We start from the raw sequence: 22,374 nt of genomic DNA, 5'->3' as shown, positions 1-22,374 counted from the left end.
GGTATGATGGATGTGAACTTTGCTTTATCTTCAGTCATGTGACGTGAGCATCCGCTATCCATATACCATCTATCTTTTGAGGATGCTGATCTTAAGCATATCTGCAAGACACAATCAAACAACTAGCTTTGGTACCCAGATTTTCATGGGTCCAGGGGGGTTTGTGCTGGATTGACCTTTGACCTTCCATACTTTCTTTATTTTTACATCTTTATTTTTGAAAGGATGGTCAAATTGTATGTGACCCAACCTTCTACATTTAAAGCAAGTATTATTTCTATAATAATTCTTAATTGGAGCATATGACTTTGATTCTTTTGTAAAATAACCCATGTAAAGATGTCTGTTCTTTAGATTTTCCTTTCCATTAAAACCAAGCCCTTCCTTTTCTAGGGAATTTCTTTGAGATCCTAAGAGCTTTTCAAAATTGTTTTGTCCCTCAGTAAATTGACAAATAATGTTAGATTTATCTTTCAAATCCTTTTCTAACTCCTCAATTTTCAAATCTTTATCTTTTATGAAAGATGCATGGGATTCATTTTGGCGTTCAACTAGATTTGAAAGTTCTTTGACTTTGCTTCTCAACTCAAAAATTTTCTTTATTTTCTTCTCAAGCATTTTAATAGTGTACAGGTATTCTTGTTTCAGTTCATCATTTGAAATCATATCATTTTCATTTTCAGACTCACTAGAATAATATGAAGATGATGAAAAAGATGATTGCACCTCAAGATCATCATGTGCCATTAGACACAGATTGGCAACCTCATCGTCCCTGGATTCAGATTCTGAACAGCTAGCACTGTGAGTATCCCAATCAAATTTCAGCCCCTTCTTCTTTTTCTTTGAGGCTTTCACGAGCTTGGGGCACTCAGGCTTGATGTGTCCAACTTCTCGGCAGTTGTGGCATGTTGGTGGATCCTCCTTCTTTTTCTTCATGCTAGACTCTCCTCTTTCCGATTTAGAGTTCCGAAATTTTCTGGTGAACTTCTTGTTGTTCTTCAAGAACTTCCCGAACTTCTTTGTTAGCAAGGCCATGTCCTCATCCATTTTGGAATCACTTCCTTCACTTGAGTAGCTTGATGATGCCTTAAGTGTAGTGACCTTCTTTGCTTTTCTTTGCTCATTTTTTCTCTCGTTTATTGCCAACTCATAGGTGATGAGCGGTCCAATGAGTTCGTCCACCGACATCACCTTGAGATTTATCCCTTCTACTATTTCCGTAGCTTTCGCTTCCCACATTGGAGGTAATCTCTTGAGTATTTTCCTGATCAACTCATAAGTAGGGTAAGTTTTTCCAAGAGCATTTAAAGAGTTAATGATGTGTGTAAATCTAGTGTACATGGATTGTATGGATTCATCCATTGTCATTTTAAATGCTTCATATTCACTAGTGAGCCTGTCTATCCTATTATCCTTGACTTCCTTAGTGCCTTCATATGTAACTTCTAATTTTTCCCAAATTTCTTTAGGTGTTACATGTCATTACCCTATTAAATTCATTGACATCTAATGCACAGAAAAGTAAGTTTATGACAGTGGCATTGATTTGTACTGACTTCCAATCCTCTTCAGTATATTCATCTTCAGTTTAAGTACATTAATCTTATCAATTATTTTCATGGGAATGTGATTTCCCTTAGTCACTATTTTCAAAACCTTCCAATCTATGTTCAGTAGATATATGCTCATCCTACGTTTCCAATAGATGTAATTTAGACCATAGAAATGGGTGGTCTAGTGGATTACACCAATGTGTGCCATGGGATATTTTTACAAATTAACTATCAAGTCTATGTAAACTTGTCTCTGATACCAAATGTTGAATCAGGTGTAATCCCAAGAGGAGGGGGGGTGAATTGGGTATTAAAAAAAACTTTGAATCTTTTTACCACTTAATCCCTACTTATATAGTTACCAATGAGTTCTTATTACTCAATTAATTTTGTGCAATTCAATCCAACCTATACATGCAATATAAATAATTTAAATACAGTGCCAAAAGTAAAGAGTAAAGGGAAGAGAGAAGACAAACACGGTTTTTATAAGGCTCAGCCGACTTGGCCTACGTCCTCGCCTTGAACAACCACTCAAGGATTTCACTAAATCCCTGCTCCTTAAATTAGGACGGAGCTTCCCTTATAATTTGTTGCTTACAAAAGGCACAGCTCCCTCCTATTTCGCTGCTTACAAGAGATACAACTCTCTCCTCACACACCGGTTCACACACCGAACCGTGAATACAATGAATTTCTAAAAACACTAAAAAATGCTTCCAAACAATAGCTCGTGAGTATAATTCAAATTCCTAATACATTAACATATGATATAACTTGAAGTTCAGAATGTATGAAAACGATACAATCATTTTATGAATGATTATGCTTCAACATACAATACTCTTTTTATCAGATTTGCCAAAATAAATATATATTTAAGCATTTTGAAAAATTTTAGGATTCTAGTTCACTTTGCTAAAATGCACAAATATATCTTTTAAGAACTTATAAAAAAGGCTTTGAAGATTATATCAATTACAATCAAAAAGTTCCTTTCAAATATTCAATCTCAATACAATCTTTGTCATATGCAAATATGTATATATATATATATATAGATAATGATGTTCAACACTCACAAACTGAATATATTGTTGTTCAGAAAAATATCCCTCAATAAAATGTATATTTATAAATACCAAGGATATATATTCAAGTGTTTTAATATGTCTAAAATATGAATCCTTTAATTAAATACACACTTGAATCAAACTATTCAATCAATGAAAAAACCTATTGAATTAGGTGTAATCCCAAGAGGGGGAGGGGTGAATTGGGTATTTAAAAAATCTTTGACACTTATTTACCCCTTAAACCCTTCTTATTTATTTACCAATAAAATCTTGTTACTCAATTTACTTAAGTGTAAGACTATCCAACCTATGCATGCAATATACACAATTTAAACGCAATGCTGAAAATAAATAGTAAAAGGAAGAGAAAAGATAAATACAGTTTTATGAGGTTCGGCCGACTTGGCCTACGTCCTCGCCTTGAGCAATCACTTAAGGATTCACTAAATCCCTGCTCCTTAAATTGGGATGGAACTTCCCTTACAATCCGCTGCTTACAAGAGGTAGAGCTCCCTCCTACTCCACTGCTTACAAGAGATATAACTCTCTCCTCATACACCGATTCACACACCGAATCGTGTATACAATAGAATCTGAAAAATAACACTAAAAAACAATGCTTCTAACAAAAGCTTGTGAGTACAATTCAATTTCCTAATACAAACTCACAAAGTTTTATTTCATGTATTCAATCACAAACTGAGTATATTAATTTTCAGAAAATGTCCCTCAATTAAATGTATAGTTATAAGTACCAAGGATATTTAATCAAGCTTTAATATATCTAAAATATAAATCCTTTAGAAAACACCCACTTGAATCAAAAAATCAATCAACCACGTTAAATAAGTTTTCTCAAGTAATGATCTTTTCAAAACTCAATTTTTATACGAATATGCACACTCAAGATCAAAACTTTTCTAATGATAGTCAAGAGCACATAATAAGATGAGATGAGATGTTCTTAAGAATAATAACTTGAAAGATCAAACTTCAATACTAGATTGAAGTACAGTTGAGTAAACAAGTTCCCTTTGAGAATCTGAGTTGATTTGCCCAAGCTTGAAGATTCGAGATTGAAGTGTAGGCAATCGTATAGCACTAGGAGTAGATTTTCAACGTTCTTTCAACAATGTGTGTTCTTCTCTTTCTTGTGTGTCTAACATATTTTCTAGGGTTTGAATAGTCAGAATATATAGTATATTACCTTTAGGATTGATCTCAGTCGTTGGATCAATAAAATAGCTCGCGAGTCCTTTTAATAAAAATCTGATTTTTAGACTGTCCCGCGACTTCAAGCAATTGAAGTGGGGTTCAGGCTCCTGAAGTGGCAACTTCGGGTGCATGAGGTTCTAGGGCCAGGCGACCAAAGTACCTCTGTCAGGTTCTGTTTTCCTATTTAATTCTTTAGGCTACCGAACTTAATCTTCAGGCAACCGAAGAAATTCTTCAGGCAACTGAGGTTGAGTTCAGGCTATCGAAGTCCCCTTTTTCTCACTTATTCATTTCCAGTTTAAAATTCTGCTTTGCTTCTTTGCTTGGGTCTTTTACAAAACAAGTTTTCCATGATTTTAAAAACCTTTCTAAGCCCATGTAAGTTCCCTAATGATGTACATGAAATGCATGAATCCTAAAATCATTCTAAGTTATGTTGAGCCTCAAATTAAATCATACGAAAATGTAAGTACATGAGTTCTAAATACCCATTCCCCATATGATCTTAAACTTTGATGCTTGCATCTTGATTCTCGTACTCTTTGAGTTCCATGGATCTTGCTAAGATTTGTTAGCTTTACTTTGTGACTTCAATGACTCGTTATCTTTCCATGCATGCTTAATATGGTTTCTATTCACAAACTCAATGTATAGATCAAATACCAAGTGATTTGTCATTATCAAAACAGGATTGGACTCGTAGAGTCAACAATCTCCCCCTTTTTGATAATGAAAAATGCACGAGCAAAAAAATATATATAATGGGTTACGCCTTACAAGGCTCCCCCTCACTTAATGCATCAAATATTCAATGAGTGACAATATGCTCATGTTCATATACAAAGTGTTTAGCCCGAATCCAAATGAAATATGAAATATGCTCATGATGAATATGCTATGCTCATAATAAATATGCTCATGATGTTTCAACCATGACATTAACAACAATCTCTCATTAACAACGATTCATAATAAATATGCTCATGATGTTTCAATCATGACATTAACAACGATTTATCATTAACAACGATTTCTCCCCCTTTGTATATCTCACCCTTTGCATAACTTCAATCACAATTTTGCTCCCGATTTTTGTTTGCTTCCGATTTGTGTGTGTTATTATTTTTGCTCCCGATTTTTCTCCCCCTTTTGATATCAACAAAAAGGTGTAAACAAATAAATCATGAGTAAACGTACCCTTATATTCTTCTCCCCTTAGAAATCTTAAGGTTTTAAATATGTCCAATTGTTGATTAATGCAATATCAAGTGATTATATCGTAAGTGACGTTGCTCCCCCTAAATTATATCATCTAACATGATTCTAAGCAACCTCTTGACTATGCATAAGACCTAATTCATGCCTAATTTAGATAAACCTATCCTCCGCAAGTGGTTTTATGAATATATCTGCCCATTGTTCATCCGTGCATACAAATTATAGTGTTACATCCCCTTTTTGTACATAGTCACAAAGAAAGTGATGTCGTATTTCTATGTGCTTAGTTCGTGAATGTAATATGGGATTTTTTGAGATATTTATTGCACTTGTATTATCGCATCTTATAGGGATTGTTTCATAACTTAATCCAAAATCCTTCAATTGTTACTTCATGTAAAGCGTTTGAGCACAACAACTACTTGCCGCTATGTATTCAGCCTCAACAGTGGAAAGAGCAACTGAATTTTGTTTCTTGGAAAACCAAGAGACCAAGGAGTGTCCTAAGAAATGACAAGTACCACTTGTGCTCTTCCTATCCACTTTGCTACCCGCAAAATCAGCATCTGAATAACTAAGAATCTCAAGGATGTGTACTTAGGATACCATAACCCAATGTCCACAGTTCCTATCAAATATCTAAGTATCCATTTAACAGCTAGCAAATGAGACTCTTTTGGAGCAGACTGAAATATTGCACACAAACATACATTTAACATTATATCAAGTCTACTGGCAGTCAGGTATAACAAGCTACCTATCATTCCACGATATAGCTTGACATTTATTGGTATACCTTGTTCATCTTTGTCCAATTTCAATGAAGCGCTCATAGGTGTACCTAGTATTTTTCCGTCTTCCATATTAAACTTTTTGAGTAAGTCTCTAACATACTTTGATTGATTTATGAATATTCCATGATTTTCTTGTTTGATCTGAAGTCCTAGGAAAAAGTTTAGCTTACCCATCATGCTCATCTCAAATTCATTTTGTTTGGTATTGACATATTCATTACACAATTTTTTATTTGTAGCGCCAAATATGATGTCATCTGCATATACTTGCTCTAGGAGAATATCACCTTTCTTAGACTTTATGAATAGGGTTGTATCTATCTTTCCTCTAATAAATCCATTTTCTAATAGAAAACTGCTTAGCCTTTCATACCAAGCCCTAGGAGCTTGCTTTAAACCGTACAAGGCTTTTGACAGTCTATAAACATGATCTGGATTCTTATGGTTTTCAAAGCCTGGGGGTTGTTCTACATATACTTCTTCATTTATATAGCCATTTAAAAATGCGTTTTTCACGTCCATTTGATATAGCTTGAAATCCTTGAAAGCTGCATATGCTAAAAGCATTCGTATGGCTTCCATCCTAGCCACAGGGGCAAATGTTTCTTCAAAATCTATACCTTCTTCTTGATTATATCCCTGAGCTACTAATCTAGTCTTATTTCTCACAACTACTCCATGTTCATCTTTCTTATTCTTATATATCCATTTGGTCCCTATGATTGACTTATCCTCTGGTCTGGGAACTAAAGTTCATACTTTGTTTCTTTCCAATTGATTTAATTCTTCTTGCATGAACAGCACCCAAGATTCATCATCTATAGCTTCACTCACATTCTTAGGTTCTTCTTGAGATAGAAACGCAAAATGACTAACCATGTTCCTAAGAGAGGAGCGAGTGGCTACTCCACGTATGCTTCACCTATTATTTGATCTATGGGATGATTCTTTATGTATTTCCATTCTCTAGGTGGTTCATTAACCTCATTTGTAGTTTGATCAATTTCAATGGATGGTTCTTTAAGTTCATTTTTGTTTTCTGAATCATTCTCAATTGATAGTTCTTCTATTTCCTTATTTAATTCAATTTCATCTTCATCAGTTCTTTTGGAGAAGGGATTTGACTCATCGAACACTACATGAATAGATTCTATGACCGTCAATGTTCGTTTGTTATACAATCTACAAGTTTTACTATCTAAATCATACCCTAGGAAGATACCTTCATCTGATTTCATATCAAACTTTCCTAGATGCTCGTTGTCTCTAAGCACAAAACACTTATAGTCAAAGACATGAAAATATGATATGTTTGGTCTATGGCCATTCCATAATTCGTAAGGATTCTTATTAAGTGATGGTCTAATCAGAACTCTATTTAGCACATAGCAGGCGGTGTTCACTGCCTCGGCCCAGAAGTATTTAGGTAAATTATGTTCGTGAAGCATTGTTCTGGCCATTTCTTGTATTAATCTATTCTTTCTTTCAACTACGTCATTCTGTTGTGGTGTTCTAAGAGCTGAAAAATTATGGGCAATTCCTAATGAATTACTATAGTCTTCCATGCCTTGATTTTTAAATTCTCTACCCCTATCACTTCGAATTTTAGTAATTGTGTATCCCTTTTCATTTTGGACTTTCTTGCACAAGTTTATAAATTTTTCACATGCTTCATCTTTGTGACCTATCACCTAAGAATAGTACCCATGTGTATCTTGAAAAGTCATCAACTATGACAAAAGCGTATGATTTTCCTCCTAAACTCTGAAATCAACTATGACAAAAGCGTATGATTTTCCTCCTAAACTCTAAATTTGGTTTTGTCCAAATAAGTCTAAGTGTAGCATTTGAAGTGGCCTAGTAGTGGAGATCTTTTTCTTCTTCTTAAAGCTTGTTCTTGCAGGTTTTCCTAGTTGGCATGCATCACAGATTTTATCTTTTACAAATTTAGTCTTGGGCAGTCCCTTAACTAATTCTTTCCTAAATAGTTTTGAGATTAATTCCATGTTTGTGTGTCCTAGTCTTGAATCAAACACTTTTCAACCAATAGCTAAAACCTTTCTTGAGTAATGATCTTGTTAAAAAAATATTTATATGTATACGCACATTCAAGATCAATTTCTCTAATGATATTCAATAACAAGTAATGAGATGAGAAGTTCTTGAAAATAATAACTTGAATGATCAAACTTCAATATTAGAATGAAAAACAAGATGAGTAAACGAGTTCCCTTCAAGATTCTGAGTTGATTTGCCCAAGCTCGATGAGTAAAAGTTGAAGTGTAGGCAATCGTATAGCAATAAAAGCAAGTTTCTCAATATTGTTTCAATAAGATGTGTTCTTCTCTTCTTGTGTATCTTAGCTTTGTTCTAGGGTTTAGATATTCAGTATATATAGTGTCTTCCCGTAGAATTGATCTTAACCATTGGATCAAAGAAATAGCACACGAGTTCTTTTAATAAAAATCAAAATTTTAAATTTTCCCGCAAGTTCAGGAGACTGAGGTCGAAGCCCAAGCGACCGAAGTTCCTTAAACCTTTGAAAAATTATTTAAGAAAATAGGGTCAGGCGACTGAAGAGTGGTTCATGTTCCTAAAGTGGCGAGTTTGAGAGCCTGAAGTCTCAAGTTCAGGCAATCGAAGTGCCTCGACCAACTTGCTGTGTTTCCTATTAATTCTTCCGGCTACCGAACTTAATCTTCAGGCTCCTGAAGAAATTCTTCAGGCGACTGAGGTTGAGTTCAGGCTACCGAAGTCCCATTTTTCTCAACTTTTCCTTTTTTTTTTTTAAATTTAAAAATCTATTTTACTTTCTTTCTTGACTCTTTTATAAAAGCAATTTCCAAGGTTTTAAGAATATTTCTAAGTATATGAAAGTCCCCTAATGATGTTCATGAAATGCATGAAACCTAAAATCATTCTAGGTATATGTTGAGCCTCAAATTAAATCATACAAAAATGTAAATACATAAGATCTAAATACCCATTTCCAAGATGTTCTTGAACTTTTCCGCTTGCATCTTGATTCTTGTACTCTTTGATTTCAATGGAGCTTGCCAAAATGTGTATGCTTTGCTTCTTTCCTTTATGGCTTCCATGACTCATTATCTTTCCGTGCATGCTTAATACAGGTCATGTTCATAAACTTAATGCACTGATCAAATATCAAGTTATTTGTCATTATCAAAACAGGATTGGACTCGTAGAGTTAACAATAATATACTTAAATCATAGATCTTGTATTATTTTTATGGTTTTCCTGAAAACTGCTAAAACATGCTTATCTTGGAGAAATCATAATATTTCAAATAACATAATTTTCACGAAAATAATATACTCATGCCACACATATATAATCTTTTAAACTCATAATTTGTTCTGAAATCATATTTTCTTATAAAAATTTATTCATATCATTTCCATGTTCAACAGTAGTATTCCCAAACATAATTCTATATCATCATATTTTCCTGAAAGTAAATGTTATTTAATTCATAATAATTTCATGAAAAATATTGACTTAATTTATCCCCTTACCTGGCTTACTGAGAAGCCCACAAAATATTTCAAACCTACATCTGTGTGTTCCCCAGTTCAACACCCTGAACATGTATTTTCCCTAACAAAACTTCAGTATTATTCTACCTAAAGCATTTTCCTTAGTCCAGAAACATCAAATACCTTATAAAACTAAAAATAACCAACTTACCTAGATTTTGGGATGGTGCCCAAGTTGGCCTAACCAACGAGCTACTCTAGCAGATTTGAAAAGAAACTTTCCACGAGTACTGTGGCGGCTTTCGATCGTCGATTCGACGAAGGATGAAGCCAGAAATCTAGAGAGAAGGAGGGAGATACACTTGAGAGAGAGAGAGAGAGAGAGAGAGAGAGAGAGAGAGAGAGAGAGAGAACTAGAGAGAGAGAGAGAGAGAGAGAGAGAACCTTTGCATGCAAAATTCCTTCATTGAAACTCGAACTTTAGATATTTATAAAATGCGGATTTGTTGACTAGACACGTCACTTCGTCAACGAGTCCATGAAGGGAGTTCGTTGATGAACTCTTACTCCTTGTCGATGAATTTTAGGCCTTGAAAACAACCCTCTCAGTAAGTTCTTGTCGACAAGACATGCGTCCACGTCGATGAGCCCAAAAAGCCAGTTCGTCGATGAGCACACTGCACTCGTCGACGAGACCCTACTGAATCCCTTTTTAAAATTCATTTTCTTCCCTTCCTTTTATTATTTAATTACTATAATTCTTCGGCTCTCTAAATTCTATACTAGTTAAATTAGAAATTTTTACCAGAAAAGTGTAATATATGTTATGGGTTTCCAGAGTATGAAAATTTACAGTTTTACAGATTACAGTTAATGAGTTTTAGTTATTTGTGTGGCATGAGAAATATTAGTATAGTACAGAATTCTACTTAGTTTTTACAAAAATACAATTATATAGTTTTATAAAATTATGATACACAGATCATACAGTTTTATTTACAGAGCTATGGCTATTCAGTGTTTTACGGAATCATGATTTACATAGTTTATTTAGATATATAGTTTTCATAGTACCATGATATATAGATTACAGTATACAAATACTACAAAACCATAGCATACAGTTATTACAGTTTATACAGATCAGTTTATTACAACATTATGGTTAATACAGCTTTAAAGAATCATGGTTATTACAGTTGAACAAAATCATGGTAAACCAGTAAGATATATAACAATATTATATAGTATCAGACCCTGATGGGATAGAACAAATTACAGAGCATGGTATCGTAGCTATACAGTATAGAGCGTAACTACATATCTCAGATAGTGTGTGAATTTGATGAGTAGTCAATCGTGCCCTGAGAGATATTGCAGGCTCCCCGGTAGTTCGAGTTGAGGCAGCCGATCTAACGATAGAGGTTTCAATTGACTTGTCCTGGTGGGCCAACCAGTATTAAGTCCTGTCTACAGGCCGCACAATCCTATCATGAGGGGTTAAATCATGACATACATCCATCTAGGGATGTTTTCACAGTTATATATATTTATAAAGATTTACAGAAAACAACAGATATAGCTATAGATACTAAAAGTATGATTAAATAGAAAGTTAAAAAATAGTGGTATTTTAAGTCACATAGGTGTGAGTTATACTGTATTTTATTTTACATGTTATCACAGTTTCAATTGATTAAGAGTATATTGTTCATGTAAACTCAATAGCCACACACTGGTTATAGCATATTTTATCTTACTAAGAGTTGTCTCATCCCAGTAATTTAAACATTTCAGGTGATCTAGTTAGATGAGCAAATCAGGCTTAGAGATAGAGGGGATCTTGTACTGCCCTATTTGTAGGGTAAGTGTATGCTGGGAGGTGTATTTTTTTTAAATACTTGATGATCTAGTGGAGAATACTGGAGAGATGTTGATATATGTTTTGGAAAAATAATGAATTATGGTATTGCATTTATGGTTATATGATTTTATGTTTTCCACTGCATAGGTATATTATCTTATGAACAGGGATTCCTCGGTGCCACTTTGGGACCGAGATGCTATAATAGATACTACAAAAGTATCAGAGTAATATAGTTTATAGCTATAAAAAAAAATGGTATGATTTTTGGGTCATTACAGTTTGGTATCAGAGCCTAGGTTGCTAGGTTCTTTAGACTTTAGTGTACAGTGGAAAACAATACCAGAATATAGGAATGAAATTTTAAGAATGATATAAATAGGGATAGAATAGAATTTCAGTGAGTTAATGTTGGGAAATTAAGTTGGGAATTTAGGGTTCTGTTTTGTAATCTGGAAGTGGGAACTTCGGGGTGGTTTTTGTGATTTTCTTAGGGTGACGATTTCAAGAAAACCATAGTAAACTATTGTCAGTTTCTATTTCCATATGGTAGAATTAGACCTTAAATTAGTGATGGGTGGTATGAGGATGACTTAGTTAGATTAATGTAAGAATAGCATTATGAGGTTTGGATTCTCATAATAATTTGGTATCATTGTAGGATGGACCCTAGAGGTAGTAGTGCTCACGCTAGTAGCGATGATGGTGCAGAGCCTTCTAGCATGGGCGGCAGGGATTCAGATGTTGTTTTGCGCAACGTAGCTCAATAGGTTATGGCTGAGATTGCATGGAGCTCCAGGAAGCAGGGTGACCTATCTGCAAGCCAAGGTTGTATGATATAAATGTTCACTAAGATGAACCCTCCAGTGTTTTTAGGAGGAGCTGATCCTACAGTTGCAGATAACTGGATGCAAGAGATTGAGAAAGTATTAATGGTGCTCCACTGCATCGATGAGCAAAGGGTCCTCTATGCTACATACAAGTTGATAGGTGAGGCCGAGAGATGGTGGACGACTATGAAATTATTGGAGGAGCAGAGACCTATACCAGTGGCAATGACCTGGAGCCGGTTCAAGGAGGTATTTTTCGACAGATATTTTGATGCCGCTATCTGAGAGGCTAAGGTAGTAGAATTTCTGAATTTGACTCAGGGAAATCTCACGATCCAGCAAATGCGGTGAAGTTCATCGAGTTATCACGTTTTGCCCCGTACATTGTGCCATATGAGGTTAAGAAAGCAAGAATGTTTGAGAGGGGCTTAAAGTAGGAAATTTTTAAACAGGTGGCGGTTGTAAAGGTGCATGATTTATCTGAGCTAGTAGACAAGGCCACAGTAGCATAGGAGAGTATATCGAGGGATGCTAATACGTAGAGCCAAAGTAAAAGGCCCACCCCTCTGGGTTTTCAGGCAGGTTCCAGCAGGGGCTTGTGGAGAGGAGACCGATATAGTGGAGGCCAGAGGCAGATGATGAGACATCGTGGTTTTCAGGGTGAGCAGATTTATCCCACCTGTCTTAGGTGTAGCCGGAGACATACGAAAGAATGTCATTTGGTAGAGAATGTCTGCTATCAGTGTGGAAGACCCGACCATATGGAACGATCATGTCAGGGACCACCGACCCACGTACCAACTCTCAGACCATGGTTTTCAGGGTGAGCAGATTTATCCCACCTGTCTTAGGTGTGGCTGAAGACATACGAGAGAATGTCATTTGGTAGAGAATGTTTGCTATCGGTGTGGAAGACCCCGGCCATATTGCAAGATCATGCCAGGGACCTCCAACCCACGTACCAACTTTTAGACCATTTCAGAGAGGTTATCAGGTGCCTCAAGGAGGCCAGTAGAGGAACACAACTCCAACAAGGGTTTATGCACTGATGCTGGGAGATCCAGAGGCTACTGGAGACATGTGACAGGTATTCTTACTAATTTACCATATAAAGTTGTTGTTTTGTTTAACTCAGGTGCCACCCATTCTTTTGTGTCATCGAGATATGTTAAATTATCTGGGGTTAAGGCACAACTATTATATGTTGAGTTGTTAATAGCCACGCTAACTGGATTAGTAGTGAGATGTAGGAAGGTACTTAAAAACTATCCAGTGGGCATTCAGGAGAAGGTATTACCAGTCGATCTTGTGGTATTAGACAAGCAGGGGTTCGATGTGATATTGGGTATGGACTGGCTGGCAGCTAATTACGCTAGCATTGATTGCCATAAAAAAGAAGATATATTTAAACCCCCAGGTGAACAGGAATTTAGATTCATGGGATCACGTGTGTATGCCTCACTACAGTTAGTGTTGGCTATTTAGGTGAGGAGGCTGCTTCAGGGTGGTTGCCAAGGGTATGTTGCATATATAAAGGAGATGCCAAAGGAAGAATTGAAATAAGATGATATCCTAGTAGTCAAAGAATTTTCAGATGTTTTTCATAAGAGTTACCTAGTTTACCACCAAATCGAGAGATTGAATTTGTCGTGGATTTACTACCAGGGTCAGCACCGATATCTAAAGTGCCCAACATAATTGCTCCAGCTGAACTGAAAGAATTGAAAAATTAGTTACAGAAGTTTTTGGATAAGGGATTTATCAGGCCTAGCGTGTCGCCTTTGGGTGCAATAGTCTTGTTTGTGAAAAAGAAAAACATGACTATGAGGATATGCATTGATTATAGAGAGATAAAAAAGGTGCGGTCAAGAATAAATATCCTCTGCCCATAATTGATGATTTATTTGATCAGCTCCAGGGGACCTAGGTCTACTCCAAGATTGACCTTCCATCAAGATATCATCAAGTGAAAGTTAAAGTAGAGGATGTTTCGAAGACTGATTTCCAAACCAGGTATGGGCACTATGAGTTCTTGGTAATGCCGTTCGAATTGACTAATACACCAGTAGTGTTTATGGACCTAACGAATCGAGTTTCCATCAGTATTTGGACCAATTTTTTGTGGCATTTATTGATGATATACTGGTCTACTCGAAGAGTTTTGAGGAGCACAAGGATCATCTGAGACTGGTATTATAGGTATTAAGGGAAAAGAAGTTGTACGCTAAATTCAAGAAATGTGAATTCTGGCTGAGGAAGGTCACTTTTCTCAAGTATGTGATATCTGGGGATGACATATCAGTAGATTCAAGCAAGATAGAAGCAATGGTGAATTGGGTGAGATTGGTGAATGTTCAAGAGATCAGAAACTTCCTAGGTCTGGCAGGGTACTACCGGCATTTTGTGGATGGCTTTTTCATATTATCGGATCCACTGACAAGACTCACGAGGAAAAATGTGAGATTTGAATGGACCAACGAGTGTGAGCAAAGCTTTTAGGAGTTGAAGTAGCGGCTGACCACTGCACCAGTATTATTTATTCCATCAAGAGAGGATGGATTTGTTATATACAGTGATGCGTCCCAGAAGGGACTCAGGTGTGTGCTGATGCAGTACGAGAGGGTTATTGCTTACATGTCTCAACAGCTTAAGGAGTATGAAAAGAACTACCCAGTGCATAATTTAGAGTTAGCTGCAGTGGTATATGCTCTAAAGATCTGGAGGCATTATCTTTATGGTAGAAGATGTGAGATTTTCACTAACCATAAAATTTTGAAGTATTTCTTCACCTAGAAAGAACTAAATATGAGGCAAATAAGATGGTTGGAACTCATTAAATATTATGATTGTACTATCAGCTACCACCCAAGGAAGGCACACGTGGTGGTTAATGCTCTGAGCCGGAAATAAATGGAAACAACATTGTCAGTAATGGAGATTCAGTATTCGATTTAGATGGATTTGGAGAGGCTCGATGTGGAGCTAGTAAAGGATGATCATCAGGCATTTATTGGCAACCTAGTTTACAGTCTACTTTGCAGGAGAGGATTAAAACTGCTCAGAGGAATGGCGCAGAATTGGTAGAGTTGATTAATAAAGTGAAGAACGGACAGGGGGAGGAGTTCAGTATTTCAGATGACAAAATTCTGTGGTTCCGTACCAGGCTGTGCGTGCCTGCAGATGCTGAGATTAGGAGGACTATTCTAGAGGAGGCACACAAATCCCTTTACATAGTGCATCCAAGAAGCACTAAAATGTATCGGTATCTTCGGGAATCCTTCTGGTGGAGCGGCATGAAAAAAGAGATAGCTAAGTTTGTAGAGTAGTGTTTGACATGCCAGCATGTAAAGGTTGAGCACCAGAGACCGGCGAAACAGTCATAATCACTCCACATCCTTGAATGGAAGTGGGATCATATATCCATGGATTTTGTACAAGATTACTGCCAGCGTTGCATGGACAGAATTCCATTTGGGTGGTCGCTGATCGATTGATGAAGACTGCTCATTTTTCTCCCTATAGAAGTCAACTACTCTATGAGCAGACTGGCAGAGTTATACATTGAGGAGATAGTTCAATCACATGGTGTGCCAATATCCATAGTTTCAGACCAAGACTCACATTTCACATCGCGATTTTGGAGGCGTTTGCAGGAAGCTTTGTCATCCCAATTATCATTCAGCATAGCCATTCATCCTCAGATGGATGGGCAAACAGAGAGACGATTCAGATACTTACGGATATGCTATGAGCATGTGTGCTGGATTTCGGGGGTAGTTGGACCCAGTATATGCCGCTGGTTGAATTTACGTATAATAATAGCTACTAGGCTAGCATCGAGATGACACCTTATGAGGCATTATATGGTAGAAGATGTCGTTCTCCATTATACTGGGATGAAATGGGTGAGAGGCGAGTTTTGGGATCAGAAATGGTGTAGCAGGCGTATGATAAAGTCTGACTTATTAAAGATAGAATCAGTGCAGCTCAGAGTAGGTAGAAAAGCTATGCGGATACTCGCCGCCGGAAGTTGGAGCTTGATGTGGGAGATCAGGTATTTCTGAGAGTAGCACCACTGAGAGGAACTATGAGGTTTGGGAAGGAGGGTAAGCTGAGCACTAGGTTTATTGGCCCATTTGAGATACTTAAGAGAGTGGGTTCAGTCGCCTGCAGGCTAGCTTTACCACCAACTATATCTAGGATTCATGACATATTCCATGTTTCCATGCTAAGGAAATACGTCACAGATCCTTCCCATGTGATCAGTTACGAAGAGATAAATCTTGGAGATACTTTAGCATATGAGGAAACACCAGTGTAGATTCTAGATAGAAAAAAAAAAAAAACAGGAGTTATGCACCAAGAAATTCTCATTAGTAAAAGTCCTGTGAAGGAATCATGTAGTAGAGGAAGCTTCATGGGAGTTTGAGGAGGAAATACAACAGAAGTACCCTCATCTATTTAGTGGGGATCAGTACTAGTTAGGAAAATGAAGGTAACAGTTTAGATAAAATCAGTATCATTTATATAGTGCAAGGTAATTAATATATAAGTTGTATTTTGGATTATAGGATAGGTAGTATTTTGGGTTTTGGAAGGATTTTATTTTATGTATATATTTGTAATCTCTTAGAACCATAATTGTAACCACGGTATTCCTCTGCCATAAGTGAGGGTAATTAATAAAATAAGTAGTAAATTTTTCTCATAGGATGGTGTATAGCACAGATAGCAAATTTTGAGGACAAAATTTTATAAGGAGGGAAGAATGTAGAGACCTGAAAAATAATAGCAATTAAATAATGGAGAGGAAGAGGGATAAATGGGAGGAAAAGGAAAATCCAAAAAGGGACAGAGTAGGGTTTGTCAATGAACGCCCTAATTTTGTCAACGAACGCCCTTGTATGATTCGTGGACGAGCCTTAGTGTCTCGTCGACAAAAGATACGGAGAGGGGAAAATTTTAGACCTTGGTTTGTCGACGAACTCATTACCTTCGTTGACGAACTATCTTCTTTGGTTCGTCGACGAGTCCACGTGTCTCGTCGACGAAGCCACGTGGCCAGCCACCTACATATGCGCAAAAATCAGATTTTGACGAGAAAATCCTTCCTTCCTCCATTTTCTCTCTCTAGAATTTAGATCCTCTGCCTTCTCTCTTCATTTCTCGCTCCGATTCACCCCGTTTCGATGATAAGAAGTTACCATGATGATCTCGGGGAAATTCTCTACAACTTAACTGGAGCAAAATTTTGGTTTGAGTAGTTCGCACACCATCCCAAAATCGGGATAAGTGGATTATTTTAGGATTTATATAGTTAGTAGGCTTTTCTGCACCCAAATATTGTGTTAGATGAAGACATACTAAAGTTTGAGTTGGTTAAACTAGGATATTGTGATTTCAGGGTTTGGGTTTCCAAACAACACAGGCATGGGTAGAGGATCCCAGCAGGTGTTTTCTCAGGGACTTAGGTAACATTAATAAATAATTAATTGTTTAGAATTTTATGAATAAAAGAGTTATGTAAGCCTGGGAAAAAAGTAAGTACAGTTGATATTATGAGTTGGGTTGATTGAATTAGGAAATGTACATTATTTCAGGGTTTTGGAGTTTGGTACGCTGCGGACGTAAGAATAAAGTGGGAGTCGGGCCTCCTAGTCAGTTAGGTAAGGGAAATATGTTATGCCAATTAAATTAAAAATTTTTACCAGAAAAGTGTAGTATATGTTATGGGTTTCTAGAGTAAGAAAATATACAGTTTTATAGATTACAGTTAATGAGTTTTTTTTTATTTGTGTGGCATGAGAAATATTAGTATAGTACAGAATTCTACTCAGTTTTTACACAAATACGATTATATAGTTTTATAAAATTATGATACACAGATTATACATTTTTATTTACAGAGCTATGACTATTCAGTGTTTTACAAAACCATGATTTACACAGTTTATTCAGATCTACAATTTTATTCAAATATACAGTTTTCATAGTGCCATGATATACAAATTACAGTACCATGATATACATATTACAAAACCATGATATACAAATACTATAGAACCATAACATATAGTTATTACAGTTTATACAGATCAGTTTATTATAGCGTTATGGTTAATACAGTTTTACAAAATCATGGTTATTATAGTTGAACAGAATCATGGTAAACCAATAAGATATATAATAGTATTATATAGTATCAGACCCTGATGGGACAGATCAGATTATAGAGCACGATACCGTAGCTATATAGTATAGAGTGTAACCACATATCTCAGATAGTGTGTGTGGATTTTATGACTAGTCGATCGTGCCTTGGGAGAGATTGCAGGATCCTTGGTAGTCTTGGTTGAGGCGGTCGATCTGACGATAGAGGTTTCAGTTGACCTATCCTGGTGAGCCAACCAGTATTAAGTCCCGCCTACGGGCCACACAACCCTATCATGAGAGGTTAAATCATTACATAAACCATCTAGGGATGTTTTCACAGTTATGTATATTTATACAGATTTATAGAAAACAACAAATATACCTATAGATACTAAATGTATGATTAAATATAAAGTTCACTTATATTTATACAGATTTATAGAAAACAACAAATATACCTATAGATATTAAAAGTATAATTAAATATAAAGTTCAGAAACCATTGTATTTTAAACCACATAGGTGTGAGTTATACTTTATTTTATTTTACATGTTATCTTAGTTTCAGTTGATTAGGAGTATATTGTTCACGTAAACTCAGTAGCCACACATTGGTAATGACATATTTTGTCTTATCCCAGTAATTTAAACATTTCAGGTGATCCAGTTAGACAAGCAGATCAAGCTCAGAGATAGAGGGGATCTTGTATTGCCTTGTTTGTAGTGTAAGTGTATCCTGGGAGGTGTATTTTGTGTAAATACTATATGATTTAGTGGAGAATACTAGAGAGATGTTGATATATGTTTTGGAAAAATAATGAATTCTAGTATTGTATTTATGGTTATATGATTTTATGTTATATGATTTTATGTTTTCCGCTACATAGATGTATTATCTTATGAACAGGGATTCCTCGGTGCCACTTTGGGACTGAGATGCTATAATAGATATTATAGGGGTATCAGAGTAATATAGTTTACAGTTGTATAAAAAAAATGGTATGATTTTTGGGTCGTTACATTGCCACTAGTGATTCCTTATCCATGACGTTATACATCACACCATCAGCCAGACAAAGCCTAATAGTTGCCACAACCTTCGCTTCCATTTCCTTCCAATTCATGTGCCTTCTGTATAAAGCCTATGCCCTACGCACTAACAAATCCTTGATCCTCCTATGCTATAATTCGAAATTTCCATATCTATCAAACTTGGCAATGTCGAACTTCGCAGAAGAAATCCTAGTCATTGTAACCTATGGCTCTAATACCAATGGTTGTGTAATAAACGTGGAACGATCGTGCAACAATTACGATGAATTATACGAAAAACACACTGATAAGGAAAGCAAGAAAACACACACACGAATTTAACGTGGTTCAGCAGCATGCCTACGTCCATGGAAGCAAGCGACGACTGAAATTCACTATCCTTAAAAACAGGATTACATCATTGTATTTATACTAACCCTAGACGTACAAAGGTAATCGAGAATCCTTCAAATACCCATGTAACAATCCGCAGAGGATTTGCTTCCGAATCCCTAACCTATTGATCTTCTTAGTTTAAATTTAAAAAATGATGCCAAACAAAACCGTCGACGGTTTTCTTCCTAATTCGCTTCTGCCTAAAATCATCAATGTACTATGCAAATCATCGTCAATTTTTCTTCAGACCAACTTCCTTGTTTTCTTCAGCCTACTTTCTCTGTACATGTGTTCCACTCGATATGAGTCAAGTTTGTGGATGCATATTTAATACATCAAATATTTTCCACCAACAAATTTAACCCATTTGATAAATTCATGCATAATCTATGTGAGCATAATACTAGCATATGTGTGTGTATGTACATGATGTAAGGAATATTGAGAATACATGCACAAGGTTGGTTGTATTTGTTAGATTAATATGGAGCGTACAAATTAGTCAAATACAATAAAAAGTTTTAATTTATTAATATATATTTTTACATATTTGTCGTTGGCAATAGGAATATATCCTTAAGAGATGCACAAAAACCATTATATTATTTTTATTGTTCATCCATATGTTGATGAAAAAATTTGTTATTTATATACATAATTTTTTTTTCCTATTGAATGAACTCATTTAGACATTTTTATTGTGCAAATGTTCACCTTTAGATTTTTTTTTTTTTCTCTTTTTGCAGACAATATACACAGAACTTCAGAGTTAAATTCTAAACCTTGATGTATGTATAATATTTTTGTAACTATCGTAAGATTTATTTTATTATGAAAAAACATAATTTACCAACTAAAGAAGGATTTGATTTGATTGTTTTGATTTTCTTGTATTAATTTACTCATTGATGCTATAATTATCAAATAATGAGGTAGGAAGTGTACACGACTCAATGTTTAACAGTGAATTATCTATACTCTAATTGTCTAATTAAAGCTTACATTTCAAAGTTTGTTCAAATATTTAGACTTATTATGTTGATAGTACACATAATTTAAAACTTTTAAAATCGATTAGTTACAATAAAAAATTTTAAATACAACTCAATGCAATTCTTGCACTAAATTAGGCTAGATAAGAGCTTTAAGATAAATTCCATGATTGATACATATGATAATAACTAATACTAGAGAAGTTTTTTTTTTTTTTTAAATGAAAGGCACTTTTGGTACTCTAAAAAAGAATACTACCACTCCATTTTTTTTAAAAAAAAAAAAAATTATGTATTAAATGACAATTTTATCTTTTGATTTTCACAATGAAATGATGAGTTTTTTTCTCTCATTTTTTTTTTTTTTCACTTGTGAAAATTCTTTATACCTTGCCTGAATTTTGACAAAAGTATATGTTAGATCCCCTTATATAATTTTTTTTACAAACTTCATATAATAATGATAAATAATATCGGTTTAAAACTCTATTTTATAACTTATAATATAATTAAATTTTACATTTTATTGTGCTTACAATAATATTAGTAGATAGTTTATAAAGAACATGAATTTTCTTATCCAAAAATGAAAAAAAAAAAAAGGTTATCGAATTTATACTGCATATACTATTATTACTTTTTTATGTGTAAATTTATTCCACATGCAATGCACATGCTTGCAGTTAGTATTAAAAAACATGAGAAACACACTAAAATTGTTTCCTAAAAACTTGTACTCTTAGAAATGTCCTTTTTTTTTTTTTCTGGATATATTTTCGGGAACAACTTTGTATCGGTTTAAAACTTTAGATATAATTTTTTGTATTATATCAAAAAATGCAAAATACAAAGAATACATAAAATTTGCATTTAGCTTATTAATATCAAAAATTCATTTTCATAAATGTATACAAAACACTTTAAAAAAAATTCGAGAAATAATTTTATCCTATGTTTCGCGAGACTTTGAATTTAAATTTCTATTAAATTTAGATAAAATTTAATATATTTTTTATATTAGAATTTATCCAAATTAACGGTCCAAAATCCATGCTCCAAAACACATGTATTTCTCACATTTTTAGACACAAAATTTGAATTCAAAAGCATATCCAAAATATACCCCTAACAAAAATGCAAGATTTAGAAAACAATTTTATTTTTACCCAATGTGATAAGAATAGCATTGAAAATTATTATTATTTTATTAATAAGTTATCAACATTAACTAAATATAATTCCAGCAACTTACCACCACAATTAAGTTTTAAAGACCCCAAGATTTCACATTCAAGATTTTCTCATAAATAAATTTCAAACAACTAATAACCTTTTCATATAATGGTTAAATTTTTAGGGTGGGTTAAGGTCGGTCCAGAGGGAGCACTGTTAAAACATCGAAATTATACGACATGCTTCATAAATGCCTATTAACTTAGTATAAAAGTGACGAACAAAATAAAAATGTTATTTTATTAAACATGTAATAGAATAAAAAATAGAACGGTAATTTCAAATTTACCCTATACCATGAATTAATAATAAGCTACGATTGTCATTTTCTTCATGCACTTGGCCAAAAAAGAATAATAAACCTCCCTGGGAACCTTCAAAGAGTCCACAAATTTGTATCCAAAAAAGGAAAGCAAACCAATCATCGTTAGTAAAATTTCACAACGCTCATTCGATAATTAATTTTAATTCCCTTTTATCTTTTTGCTACATGTCAACAGAGCCTCGAATCTTTCTG

This window comes from Malania oleifera, chromosome 2, assembly GCF_029873635.1.
Source record: "Malania oleifera isolate guangnan ecotype guangnan chromosome 2, ASM2987363v1, whole genome shotgun sequence".
In the NCBI taxonomy this organism is placed as follows: domain Eukaryota; kingdom Viridiplantae; phylum Streptophyta; class Magnoliopsida; order Santalales; family Ximeniaceae; genus Malania; species Malania oleifera.
This window is presented reverse-complemented; position numbering follows the sequence as displayed.